Here is a 12,083-nt window from a genome sequence, read left to right as displayed (position 1 = left end):
TGTGGTGTTGGCAGCGGCGGGGAAGGGGAAGAGTTAGCAAGGGAAGAAAGGAGAAATGTGGGAGTGTGAGAAAGATTGAGGTAAAACTGAAGTACAGAAATCAGTGTGGTCTTGAATGAACCTGGGTTCAGTTTAAAACACGTTAAGCCTTTGTTCAATATTCGGATAAATATAATAAAAATGTCATTTTTATAGCTATGTGAACATTGAGCAGGGGAGAATGAGATATATTCTTATGGACAGAGCAAAGTAGCAGGAATTCATGGAATACAAAAATAAAATTACACTAGATGGACTTTTATATTCTGTGATGTTGCTTTCTTACATCTTCAAAGCAAACCCTTTCCTAAAAAATCCCCAAAGAATCTGCTTTTTGGAAGGTTGAATGTTTGGGTCTCCAAATACTATGCCAATGGCAACAGCACCACAGAAATGCCAGTAACTAAATAGACACAATGGGGAATGCAACTATAATGCAGGGTATTCGGGCAAGATCTATCTATCAATCCCAGTGAAATAACAATAACAAAAAATACATTTCTGTTCTACAGCGTATGCTGCATAACCAAACAATCTGAGTGAGCGTCATATGACATTCTTGTATTCATATGCTTTTCAGCACCTTACACAAATTGAATGAATAGGAGATTAAACTAATGGAGAGCTCTGCTGAATTTGTAGAAACAAAAGAGATTTGTTGCCAAAAAATTGGAATGCAATTCCCCATATAATATGTAGCCGCCCTATATCTCAAAGGGTATTTAGCAGAAGCCAGCACATCATCGTGCAAGCAACTAGATACCGTCAGCAGCTGTTGAGATAATAGGGTAGTTGGTTTTAGTTCCTTGATTGCAATTCAGTTAGCTGAAGTTGCTAATTGTTGCCCCGTGTAGGCATCCATTATTCCAGTGGTTGAAAGCTGCTCATTAGTTGCAATTTGATTTGATCTTTGCCACTACAGAATTAGAGTGAGAGGTGAGTGCACGCTAATTGTCTTTTAGCTCTGTCAATGCAGACTAATATTGACTAATATTGATTGAGTTGGATGCAACCTTCTTCTTTCCGTCCTAATTTTTCTCCTAAGAAGTGAGTAAATCTGTTCAGCCATAAGACAACACACTGCAAAGGGTCCTGGTTCCAGACCACTGCCAGTTCAGACAATGATGGCTTTGCCTAATTTAGCATACTCATTTATTTTGTGAAACAGCCTTACCAAATGAAATCTCTGTGTTTTTGGTTTTTAACCCTGCATACAGTATCTACATAAGGCAATGCATTTTGACTTTTTGTCTCAGTTAAATATTTTGTGTTCTAGTGTGCATTTGGAAGCTCTTGCCCACTAAGTGGGGGAGAGATAGCCCATACAGGGACATGGCCTGCTTTATATTGGTTACATTGTGGACCGGTGAGCAAAAATTGGCTATGGTACTGTTTTGATAATTAACAAATACTACTGAAAGATCATTGGTTTGCAGTGAGGAATCATTAAAGACAACTAAAACAATCTTTCAGCAGCACTTCCCCCCACCACTCCGTGTCTTATGTATTAAGCTCTTGTTATTTGCGGGGCATTAAACCAAGTCATCTAAAAGAGATGAAAGAAGTGAGCTTTTCTGTATGGTCCATTCACTGTGAGCAAATTGAAATATGGCGACCGTGTCGCCCTATTCATGGTTGTGATGCAAGAGGCCAAAGGGTTTAAATGTGCTCAGAGTAACACTTACCCAGCTACCTAGGTCATTGATGAGGATGGACCAGCTCCAGTTTAGTCGGTATAGAAATGTAACGGTGAATCATAGGCCTTATCTACGTGGAGGAAACTGTACAGCATAGATATTCTGTGATAAGTATTCCTCTATAGTATGCTGGTCAATTTCCCCATGCAGACAAGCCAACGCACTTTGCTTTGTTAATGATCATTTCTTGTTAAAATGCAAGTTTCCCAGGCTATCACTCTATTTTGTAGGAAATTTACTTTTGCTCATGAGAAGCCTGGCCTGAAATAAAAACTGACGATGCGGTTGAGAAATTGTGCGTCCATTTGAAAATTTGAAACACATACTGAAATGAAGCTGAGGCCAGACATAAAGCTGCAAAAGTAAGGAAATCATCAGTAGAAGAAGTATAGAATCCCTTACTAAAGGTCCTGTGGGTGAAATCCTGGTCCTATTGAAGTCAGTGGCAAAATACTATTGCCTTCAGTGGGGCCAGGCTGTTATGTTTGTACAGAGCCTAGAAAAGGGCCCCAGTGAAGGACTGGGCTCTCTAGGTACTACCACAATAATAAATAATAATAAAATAGAGGAAAAAAATTGTTGGTGCCAGCAAGAGGGGAAAAAGAGGAACCGAACAATATGTTTATTAATTTGCACATGGATGGTTATTTAAGTCTGCAGAATACTATTCAAATGACAATCTTTGTAAACAAAATGTTGTTGTGTTTTGTTTGTTAAATGTGCCCTGGAATGTATATTTGGAAAGGATTTGTTGTTACCTAGACTAGTCACCATTACTGAAAAACAATTTCAAGACTAAACACTACTTTCAATGGTAGCCAACTATGAGATTTGCCACACAGTGGTTTTGTTATATCTTTCCTTATTTTTGGATATTAAACTATTTATATTTCAGTAGGACCCAAAATCTACTTGGTATTATGCAAGTATTAAGGAAATCACAGGATTTTTGACTAAGGTTAATGGAAAAGAAGGTGACTAGTTATTGAGGAGGGAAAGAAAATATTCAGGTACCGGAAAACACTTCATAGGAACCCCGGTTCTTTGGGGCAGGGAAGGAAGCACATTATCCTTTCTCATTTACTGCAGCAATACCCTATCTATGGTATTTAAAGTGGAGCATTTTCCCACTGAAATCAATGGGATTCCCTCTACCACATATAGGACTAAGATGCCAGTGTCCAGGGAATAAACTCAGCACCATATACTGCCACAGAAATATGGATATATCCACATGTATTACTTTAATAAAAATAATTTTGCTGCTAGATATAGATACGTTTATATATAAAGGAACCATGTATTGTGGTATTTAGTAGCAAATCAATGGAATTTTCCTTCTAGGCTGTTTAGCTTGATGCACTTTGAACGTGTGCTCAGTTTAACAGGAACTTGCCACATGTTGAGTTAATCAGGAATGAGTCCGTGTGTGTAGACAGGCCTTAACTTTGTTGTATTAGGTATTACATTACCTAACCTTTCTCTCTCAACCTTTTCTCTCTGATCTGTCTGCCAAGACTCTTGTTCAGGCCCTCATTATCTCACATCTCAATTACCGTAATCTCGTCCTCTCTGGCCTGGATGCCAGCCACATTGCCCTTTGCCAAGTATACTCAAAACGCTTCTGGGTAGGATCATCTTTGCTCACTACTCTAATCAAGTCACCCCCATCTTTGCGTCCCTCCCCTGGCTGCTTGCACTATCACCTCAAACACAAGCATCTGCCTTTGCTATTAAGGCCCTTCCCCATTTAGCCTCATCCTATCTATCAGATCTACTAACTTGTCCACATGTTGACCTCCATCTCTTCCCTGCCAGTGATCGCAGCCTCAATCACCCACTGGTCTGATTCTCTCTCAAGCACCTCTGTGCATTTAGTTCCCTACCTCTCACCATGCAGGGGAAGGTTTATAAATCCCACTCCTTATACCCCTCCCCCATTCTCTTTTTAAAAATCCCTCCTCAAAATCTACTTCTGCTGGGACGCCTACACATCACTCCAATCTGGCACTGGTTAGGCAAATGATGAACCACGACTTCTGCTTTTCTACTAAGCTCTATTGTTTCCTGTTTCCCCATCCTGACAACCCACACCCACCGCATTTATCTGTTTTGTTCACTGGTTGTGTCCACCTGACAGGTAGATAGTGAGCTCTCTGAGATGGGGACTGTCTCTGACATTTATCCACACGGCACCTAGCACAATAGGGCCCTGATCCTCGGATAAGGTTCCTAGGTGCTACTGTAGTACAGATATATGAATAATAATAAGTTTTGAAGCCGCTTCCATGAAATCCTGGCACAGCTGTGTGAATTAGGAATCCCGTGATAGCCTTTGCTTAGCATTTCCTTGCTTTCTTGGCATTATGGCTGATCATTTTTAATTGTTGCTCTGTCATTAATTTAGCATTTACCTTCTATTTTTAGTGACAGACCCACCGTTTCCAGAGTGGAATACCACAGGAGCCTTTCAAAGCGGCAGTGGTTAGTAAGCTGTAATAAGCAATACAAAGCAGCTAAGTTTGATTGCCAACTGCTGCCAAAGTATAGTAACAGACCCCTCTAGCAGAATGAGCTCCCAGAGTGTTCCAGTTTCATATATTCCACTAGAATTAGCACAGCAAGTTGGGTAGTGGAACAGCAGCAGAGCAGTTTGAGTACAGAAATATAGATATCAGAGATGGAAAAGACCGATGACTGTCATTTACTACACTCCCCTGCCAATGCAGAAATGTTCCTGGCAGTGAATTGTTTGCACTTTGCATTGTACCATCTGGTTTTTCGTGTTTGCTATGCATTAAGAAGATTTCAATATAGCAGTGACATGCACTGACTCTAGACCCCTCACCCCTCACTTAATTAGATCTCACCGCACAAGATCTAATTAAGTACAGCAATTACAGCCCTGTAATCATTCCTGCATCTTACGTGTCTTAGCTATCTAATAATGCAGGCTGTAACAATAACTACAGATCCATGACGAGCTGGGCAAAACAGGGGGAAATATTTTCTTGGCTATATCGGATACGATGAATCCTGCCAAAATGAATCCTCCTCTCCAGATTCTGCAGCAGGGCAGGAGAGCAGAACCAGCCCCTAGGAATAGCTCCTTCTTCATCAAGGAGTAGCAAGGGAAGTACCGACAGCCAGACAGGTAGGGGTGTGTGTGTGCGTGCACACGCACACACAGATGGGGCTTTACCATTTAAACTAGAGACACTTGCTGATTGCCGATTGGTGTGCCTCTTTCCCCTTCATTCTATCTGTTTTACATCTCTTTAGGCTGTAATGTCTTCAGGGCATGGATCTTGTTTTCTTATGTCCTGTAGAGATCCTAGCACAAGGATCTGATTGGGGGGCATTACCACAATATAAATAAACAGCAACAACAACAAATCAACATCAGCCTCTGTATGAACAAACTGTGCCCCTAGCTTCTGGCCCCAAAACATGTCCCCAGTCCCTGATTATTTGCTAATTCTAGTCAAAATTAGCCAGATATTTGCCTGCAGCAGCTCTCTACGTCTTCTAGGATGGAATGTGACATGTGATCAGGAAGCCATGCTGCTGATGTTATGCCTCCTGCTCTGTATCCTGCTGTGACCCCCCCCCCCCGGATACTTGTGCCTGTTTTGAAGATGTGCTTTATCCCTCCATATATATATTTTTTTGGCCAATGCTGTTGCTCCTGCAAAAGTGCCCCTTTGTTGTGTGGAAAGGTGGCCTTACTCAACTCAGTGTGGGTGAGGTAATATTTTTTATTGGACCAACATCTGCTGGTGAGAGAGACAAGCTTTCGAGCTGCACCGAGCTCTTCTTCAGACATGAAAGCTTGAATCTCTCACCAACAGGAGCTGATCCAATGAAAGATATTAACTCACCTTCCTTGTCTCTCTAATATCCTGGGACTGAAATGGCAACACCTACACTGTAGAGACCTCAGTGAGCAGTTGCCATTAGAATATAATATAACAAAATGTGATGTAAGCAGATAGATTATAACAAAGTCACTGTTGATGCAATACACTCTTGTCAGATCAAAGTTGATGAGAGATGAGGAAAATATCAAAGTATATAGCAAACCTTTCAAAGAAAGGAAAATGCAGACCGTTATAAACTATGAATAGGTATACACTATGTAAATGTGACACATCAAACACTCATCTGGCATAGTATATATTGGTAATGAAAGGGAAATACATGGTAAATTGTGAATCAAATCGATCACTTTTGCGTTGATGTAAAAAAAAAAAGATGAACTAATTTTTGCTTTATTACATAGAAGGAAGACCCCTAATTATAGCCTATCCTTCCAAAAAGCGCAATCAGAATGGTCTCTGCCTCCCTTCTGAATACAAAGAATTGGCTCAACCAATCGAAGAACCAAAATTTATACCATGTGACCTCTCACCAATTAACCTAACTAAAAATTTAAAAAAAATTAAGCAAATATTAGCTGCAAAATTTTCAGCAAAAATATGTCACAAAACTTCACTTTTTAAAAATGTGAAACATTTTGAAAAAATACCACAATTTTACAGAAGTTTTGCTATTGTGAAAACAGGCAAAATTCAGTGACAAATGTTTTGCAAATATTCTACTCAGCTATTTATTATGCAGTAACCACAGCATCCTGATATGTCAGTTTTCAAAACATTACAAGTTAGTTCTATTGTGCGGGCTAACTGGTAGCAAGACACTACAGAAAATCCCCTTTTTCAGGATTTAACTTGTTAGGCTAAATAGTCTGCTGGTACAAATGGGTGAAAATCCAGTGGTGTCATTGGATATAAGTCCATTTACAGTAGCAGAATGTTTAGCCTGTTGAGTATGTATGGATGTTATGGCAGCTGAAAATTGGACCAGGACCTCTGTGGTCTGTAAGCAGCATCTGTATCATGATCCAAAAGAGAACCTCTTGCTGGCCCAGTCAGAGAATCAGTGCTAAACTTGCTCAGCTGGAAACTTCTCTTTGCATATTTTTCAGTCCACATGAAAGAGCGTCAACTCCTGTTGCTTTGCAGACTGATCATGCAGAATGCTTTATATTGCAAATATTGGGTCTGATCCTTCTTCCCTTTGAAGTCAAAATAAAAAAATCTCAAGCCTCTGAGGGTAGCAGCATCGGAATGATCATTAGTAACTTTCTCTTTTTGCAGCATCCAATTTAAAGGCTGCAGTCATGGTAATTTTTATACATGTGCTTTCAAATTTTTACACCTTTTTATACTCATCCTTAGAGGCCTTAATACAATTTATTTGTAACTCACACAATGTAGCCTTCCTCATTTCAGAGTCCAAGATTTTGTCCTGTCCACATTATAGACTAACTCACTGTAAACATTTTATTGGCGAAAACTAATCTGTTTTTGGTCTAGCAAGGTAAAATAAAAGTATTGCAAAGCCTTGAGAATTTTTCCCCTCTTGCTACAGCTCTATAAATCAAAAATTGATTAAGTTGTTTCTTTACACGATGCTACTGGTACATTCTGCTCAAGGAGGCAATGTGTTTTCCTTTTATGGCACTTTTCTATTTACTATGTGCCTTGCTTTCTTTATCTCTTAATTCCTTGGCTGTTTCATTTTTGGTTCTCTCTTTATTTTGCCATTCAGCAATGTTAATAGTGTCAGGAGACCCTCCAAAGGTTAGAGGTTCAGTTCAATTTGGATTAGCACCCACAAGTTTGGATCATCTGAAGCTTATCCAAACCAAGTCTGTAATATATAGCTGGAAATATCATGAGAAAACGTGTTCCTGTGAGATTTCTGGCTAAATTTTGCAGACTCAAGAGGGTTTTGATAAGCTTTGGATAATCCTCTAGACTATTAGGTGTTTATCTGGACAGAACCCAAATTCTAAATCTTTGCAGTTTGTCCATTGCTTATTCTACCACTATAACCTAATGGGCTTTTTGACCACTCAAGCCACCTAGCTGAGAACCTTTTAGAATGTGAACAGTGCCATTCAACTATGAAATGCTAAAGGTCTCTGATGGTTAGTCAGTATTAGCTTTGGAGGGAAAGGGGTCACAAACGACGGTCCTTTAACATTTAGGGCTCATCTACAGTTACAGTGCTGCAGCAGCACGGCTGCCTGCACTCCTGCAGTGCTCAGTGAAGACGCTACCTATGCTGATGGGAGAGCTTCTCCCATTGGCATAGTTAATCCACCGCCCCGAAAGATGGTAGCTATGTCAATGGGAGAAGCCTTCCCATAGACACAGTACTGTCAACACTGTTGGAGGGGGGTGTCAAGTCGGTATAACTACATCACTCAGTGGGGTGGAAAATCCACATCCCTAAGCAATGTAGTTATACCAACATAAGTTGCTCGTGTAGACCAAGCCTTACTGAGAGTTTCGTTATAATTTCTTGTTTGTTTTTCTGCCATTGAATGAGTGGTTTTTGTTACGCCATTTGCTTGGTTTCATACATTCATTAACTATTTTTTGTGCTTAATTGTGTATTTTAATTCTTTCTTCTATATGTTACCTTTTAAAACACAGTAACTTAAAGAAGCCTTTTATTGGACTTTGATAATGCCAGTGTCAAACTGGTATCATTTTTCATCAAAAAGGCCAACAAGGCTCAGAAATGATAATGATTGTTTCCGATAAGTAGATGCATGATGAGAAGTGCTTCTCCATCCTCAGGATGAGCATTCACTGGAATTCTTTTTGAAGGCCTTAGCACAGGTGCTAAGGACTGAACAGACATGCATGGAGAGTGACCTACCTGTTCACCCTAGAAGTAGTCCTTTGGATCAGTCTTGAGGCAAGCAGGTGGAAGGATGAGAGGGGAGCTTGAACTGCCAGTGTTTACGTTGTCCCTGATCTGTGGATAAATAGAGAAATTCAGGAATGTTAATCTGTAATTTTACACAGCACTACATTGACTTTTAAGTTCATCTATGTATATGTATAAAGTTTAAGGATATTCAGTATGAACTGTAATGGTTCTTAGCAAAATGGATCGCTAAATATACAGTGGTGTTGCATCTTATGCGGGGGTTAGGCTCTAAAGTCAGCGCGTAAGGCGAAAATTGCGTATAGTCAAAATTACGCTTGAAAATCCCTTAAATTGCTCATAAGGTACTGTATACTGTACAAGGTTATATATACAACCCTGTACAGTAATATGTATAAAGGTATAATGTATACAGTAATGTACAGTATATAATAAAGAATACATATGCAAAATATAATTTTACAGTATTGTATTTTTAATTACACGGGGTAATTACAGGGGGTCGTCAGGGCTTGATGTCAATCCAGGAGACGGAGGTGACTGAGAGCTTGGGTGACAGAGAGCGAGTCGTAGACGAAGTGGTTGGCTCTGGTTCAGCTCGAGAAGTTGATTGCGTAGGCTCATCTGCTGCTGGTTGTTTTTCCTTGAAAAACATGGTGATTGGCAACTGTCGCTGATGTCTCTTGAGCTGCTCAAACATTTCTTGATACGGTCTCAAATCGTCCGTAATAATACGTGTGATTTTGAGGCTTCGTTCCATAGAGGGATCGTATTCAGGAATTAAATTATTCAAGTGTTTTGCTGCTTGGAACACTTCAGCAAATTTATGAAGATTCCAACTTGCTGGCTCTTCTTGTTCGTCATCGTCATCATCTTTGTCTTCTATAGACGATTTTATCAGTTCCTCTAACTCTTCATTAGTCAATGTTTCTCTATGGCTCTCAATTAATTCTTCAATTTCTTCCTCAAGGATGTTGATGAAGCCATCACCACTCACTTGCGTGGCCACCTGAACAATGTGTTTCACTGCTTTGTCAATGGTCTGGAAACCCTTAAAATCATTCACACATTCTTTCCATAGGTTTCGCCAACATGCATTGACTGTTTCAGGCTTGATTGCATCCATTGCCTGTTTAATATAAGTGATGCAATTGGCAATGTTGAAGGACTTCCAACACTCTGTCACGTTAAGGTTGGGATCAGCATCCATAGTGCTACGTATCAGAGAACGTAAGCCTCGTGTACATGGCCTTAAAACAGCGAATCATTTCTTGGTCGAGAGGTTGGAGGATGGAGGTGATATTGTGGGGGAGAAAGAAGACTTCAACATCGTTATGCGTAAGCTGGAGTGCTGCGGCATGGCCAGGAGCCTTGTCTATGATCAGCAACACTTTAAAGTCAAGTCCTTTCTCTTTGAGGTACCGTTTGACCTCCAGAACAAAATACCTGTGTAACCAATCCAGAAATAATGCTGCTGTCACCAAAGCCTTTTTATTTGATTGCCAGAACACAGGCAGGAGATTTTTGTTCTTGCCTTTTAGGGCATGGGGATTTGAAGCCCTGTAGAGCAAGCCCGGCTTTATGAAATGCCCAGCCGCATTACCACAAAACAACACAGTCACATCGTCTTTAGCTGCTTTGAAGCCAGGGGCCTGTCCTTCTGATTTCGAAGTGTAAGTGCGGTTGGGCATTTTTTTCCAGAAGAGCCCAGTCTCGTCAGCATTAAAAACTTGTTCTGGAAGATGATAGCCCTTTTCTTCTATGATTTTCTTTAATTGTTCGGGGTGGGCTTTTGCTGCCTTTTCATTGGCAGATGCAGCTTCACCAGTAGTCTGTATGTTTTTGAAGTTGAAGCGGTTCCTAAAACTGTTAAGCCAACTTTGGCTGGCTTTGAATTCCTTCTCATCAGAAGGCTGTCCCTCTTCGGCAGGAGGTTTGAACAGCGCATAGAGGCTAAGAGCCTTTTCTCGCAACGTGTTGCCATTGATAGGCACACGTTTACTGTTCATGTCTCCCAGCCAAAAGTTTAATGCCTTTTCAGTCTTCACGCATCTGACTTGTCACCTTAGCAGTTATTGGAGCACTTGATGCCAGAGCTTGATGAATTTCTCTCTCTCGAATCTTGATGGCATGGATGCTAGATTTGTTGTGGCCATATTTACGTGCCATGTTGGAGACTGACATACCGTCTCTCAATAAGTCCAACACAGCCAGCTTTTCCCCGTTGGAACAGATCATCTGGTGCTCAACCGAAGAAACAGCGAAGTAGTTGACTTGAGTATAGGGGCCATGTTGTAGGAAAAATATGTACAGTATCTTTAAACACTAGAATCACACTCAGTGCGGCGAGATGCTCACACTATGAGAGGCACACGGGAACTGAGACCGACTGAGGGAACAGCAGATTCACGTCTCCCATCCCACGCTCACTCCGGGGCATACGCTCATTGTGGATGGAATCGCCTGCACTATTTACAGGTATCTTGTTATTTTTCTTTTTTTTTTTTTGCCGAGCGCGTATAGTTGAATTTGCGTAAGTTAAATGCACGTATGATGCAACTCACCTGTAGCTTATAAGAAAGGATCATAGTACCCATTGGGAAAGATCAAAACAAGTGTCTAGACACTTCACTTTATTATGGTCACATAACTTAGACAATGGAAGCTAGAGGGAAAGAAGGCAAACAGGGACAGAGAGATCAACCATTGATGGCAACATTGCGATTTCGTTTTCACTTATGTCCAACAGTGAAATAGGGAAGACGCATGGATAAAGCATGGGAGAGGCCAACATTAGACATGTCACCCAAAGCAACACAGTGAAAGTGAACAATAATAGCCAAGCACAGAAGACTGTTGTAGAGGCAACAAGAAATCAAACCGCTGAAGGGAATGTAAGTGTCACAGTCAAAACTAGATTCTGTAGCAGGTTTTGGCCACGTGAAATGATCAAAAATCACTACAACGCAAAGCCAAATAAGGTTTATAATTTTAAAAGTCCACTCAGGAGGCTATTCAGAAGGTGCTACTCAGTACTAGTGAGGTGATTAAAAACTGGGCTACTCATACAGCAATGTACTACTCAGCAGGTACCTGTAGTTGAGTAACAGTGTAGAATCGTTTCAGAGTAGCAGCAGGGTTAGTCTGTGTCCACAAAAAGAACAGGAGGACTTGTGGCACCTTAGAGACTAACAAATTTATTTGAGCATAAGCTTTCGTGAGCTACAGCCCACTTCACTGGACCTAAAAGTGGCAATTCTTCAATAAAAAAACTTCAGAAACAGACTCAAGGAGAGACTGCTGAATTGGAATTAATTTGCAAACTGGATACAATTAACTTAGGCTTGAATAAAGACTGGGAGTGGATGGGTCATTACACAAAGTAAACTATTTCCCCATGTTTATTCTCCTCCCCCCACTGTTCCTCAGACGTTCTTGTCAGCTGCTGGAAATGGCCCACCTTGATTATCACTACAAAAGGTTTCTCCCCCCAACCCTTGCTGGTAATAGCTCACCTTACCTGATCACTCTCGTTACAGTGTGTATGGTAACACCCATTGTTTCATGTTCTCTGTGTATATAAATCTCCCCACTGTATTT

At 40.6% G+C, this 12,083-nt stretch overlaps 1 protein-coding gene across 2 annotated transcripts in view; it reads right to left on the bottom strand.

The window, feature by feature from the left end:
* ST6GAL2 (ST6 beta-galactoside alpha-2,6-sialyltransferase 2) overlaps positions 1-12,083 on the bottom strand; it is a 264,406-nt gene that overhangs the window by 158,781 nt on the left and 93,542 nt on the right. For both annotated transcript variants that reach the window (XM_074964472.1, XM_074964497.1), the window contains exon 2: positions 8,472-8,570. The gene's annotated coding sequence lies outside the window, so the exon portion shown is untranslated. The remainder of the gene's footprint in view (positions 1-8,471; positions 8,571-12,083) is intronic.

The sequence above is a fragment of the Natator depressus genome, chromosome 1, assembly GCF_965152275.1.
Source record: "Natator depressus isolate rNatDep1 chromosome 1, rNatDep2.hap1, whole genome shotgun sequence".
Taxonomy (NCBI): domain Eukaryota; kingdom Metazoa; phylum Chordata; order Testudines; family Cheloniidae; genus Natator; species Natator depressus.
Note: the sequence above shows the minus strand (reverse complement) of the source record. Positions and strands in the feature narration are given on the sequence as shown.